Below are 2500 nucleotides of genomic sequence, written 5' to 3'. Positions count from 1 at the left end.
GTGGTCGAGGCAACCGCCCGCACCAGGGCCCAGCGTGTGCCGATGGTGGTCGAGGCAACCGCCCGCACCAGGGCCCAGCGTGTGCCGATGGTGGTCGAGGCAAGCGCCCTCACCAAGGCCGAGCGTGTGCCGATGGTGGTCGAGGCAACCGGCCGCACCAAGGGCCGGCGTGTGCCGATGGTGTTCGAGGCAACCGCCCGCACCAGGGCCCAGCGTGTGCCGATGGTGGTCGAGCCAGGAGCCCGCACCAAGGGCCGGCTTGTGCCGATGGTGTTCGGGGCAACCGCCCGCACCAGGGCCCTGCGTGTGCCGATGGTGCTGGGGGCAACCGCCCGCACCAGGGCCCAGCGTGTGCCGATGGTGCTGGGGGCAAGCGCCCGCACCAGGGCCCAGCGTGTGCCGATGGTGCTGGGGGTAACCGCCCGGACCAGGGCCCAACGTGTGCCGATGGTGGTCGAGGGAACCGCCCGCACCAGGGCCCAGCGTGTGCCGATGGTGCTGGGGGCAAGCGCCCGCCCCAGGGCCCAGCGTGTGCCGATGGTTATCGGGGCAACCGGCCGCACCAGGGCCCAGGGTCTGCCGATGGTGCTCGAGGCAACCGCCCGCACCAAGGCTCAGCATGTGCCGATTGTGATCGAGGCAACAACCCACACCAGGGCCCAGCTTGTGCCGATGGCGGTCGAGGCAAGTGCCCGTACCGAAGGGCAGCCTATGCCGATGATGGTCGATGCATGTGCCATCACCATGCGTCATCGTGTGCCATTGATGGTCGAGGCCTTGGCCGAAGTTCGATTTTGAGCCACGGTGCCCATGCTTGGCTCCAGCATGTGCTGGTGCCGCATTTTTTTCACTCGGGACAGCATCGCCGGAGCATCGCCGGAGCATCGCCGGAGTACCGCCGGAGAACCTGACCGGCGGCATTGGGGTTCCGGCGATTGGGAGGGGGGCCGGGGGGGTGTGCGCACATGATGTGCGATGGGTGCTGGTACTTGGCCTTGTGTTGGCCCCCTATCCCTCATCAAACCTCTGAGAATTCACACCCCCTTAAAGAGCATTTGAGATTTTACAGGTTTGCTACCAGTAGCCGTTAAAGTGTCTGAAATGGGGACACTTTTTTCAAACGGTCACAAAATCTTCTCTACTTCGAGTTTTTAGCTGAATTTTTTTGTGCATGCCAACAAAAATAGAAGGATCATGCCTACAAAATTTGGGGCCAAAAATCCTTATAAAAAAATTTTAAAAAATCCCGAACCGCAAAAAGTTTCGAAAATCATGAAAAATAGAAAACGAGTCATCTTCCAACGAAACTTCACGTGAAGGCTTAGGGGACCATTGTATGAATTTACAAGCCATAAAAATGGCATTGGCACGGCAGAAATTTGAAGATGTGCCTAAACCCACCAGGGCCCAGCGTGTGCCGATGGTGCTCGAGGCAAGCGCCCGCACCAGGGCCCAGCGTGTGCCGACAGTGGTCGAGGCAACCGCCCGCACCAGGGCCGATAGTGTGCCGACAGTGGTCGAGGCAACCGCCCGCACCAGGGCCGATAGTGTGCCGACAGTGGTCGAGGCAACCGCCCGCACCAGGGCCGATAGTGTGCCGATGGTGCTCGAGGCAACCTGTCGCACCAGGGCCCAGCGTGTGCCGATGGTGATCGAGGCAACCTGCCGCACCAGGGCCCAGCGTGTGCCGATGCTGGTCGAGGCAAGCGCCCGCACCAGCGCCCAGCGTGTGCCGATGGTGCTCGAGGCAACCGACCGCACCAGGGCCCAGCGTGTGCCGATGGTGCTCGAGGCAACCTGCCGCACCAGGGCCCAGCGTGTGCCGATGGCGCTCGAGGCAAGCTCCCGCACCAGGGCCCAGCGTGTGCCGATGGTGCTCGAGGCAACCTGCCGCACCAGGGCCCAGCGTGTGCCGATGGTGCTCGAGGCAACCTGCCGCACCAGGGCCCAGCGTGTGCGGATGGTGCTCGAGGCAAGCGCCCGCACCAGGGCCCAGCGTGTGCCGATGGTGGTCGAGGCAACCGCCCGCACCAGGGCCCAGCGTGTGCCGATGGTGGTCGAGGCAACCTGCCGCACCAGGGCCCAGCGTGTGCCGATGGTGGTCGAGGCAACCTGCCGCACCAGGGCCCAACGTGTGCCGATGGTGCTCGAGGCAACCGACCGAACCAGGGCCGAGCTTGTGCCGAAGGTGGTCGAGGCAAGCGCCCGCACCAGGGCCCAGCGTGTGCCGATGGTGGTCGAGGCTGCCGATGATGGTCGAGGCAACCTGCCGCACCAGGGCCCAGCGTGTGCCGATGGTGCTCGAGGCAACCGACCGCACCAGGGCCGAGCGTGTGCCGATGGTGCTCGAGGCAAGCGCCCGCACCAGGGCCCAGCGTGTGCCGATGGTGGTCGAGGCAACCTGCCGCACCAGGGCCCAGCGTGTGCCGATGGTGGTCGAGGCAACCGCCCGCACCAGGGCCCAGCGTGTGCCGATGGTGGTCGAGGCAACCTGCCGCAC

This window comes from Durio zibethinus, unplaced genomic scaffold (genome assembly GCF_047325235.1).
Source record: "Durio zibethinus cultivar Kanyao isolate XHJ-2024 unplaced genomic scaffold, ASM4732523v1 HiC_scaffold_388, whole genome shotgun sequence".
Classification (NCBI taxonomy): domain Eukaryota; kingdom Viridiplantae; phylum Streptophyta; class Magnoliopsida; order Malvales; family Malvaceae; genus Durio; species Durio zibethinus.
The sequence above is the reverse complement of the archived record's forward strand: the minus strand, read 5'-3'. Positions refer to the sequence as shown.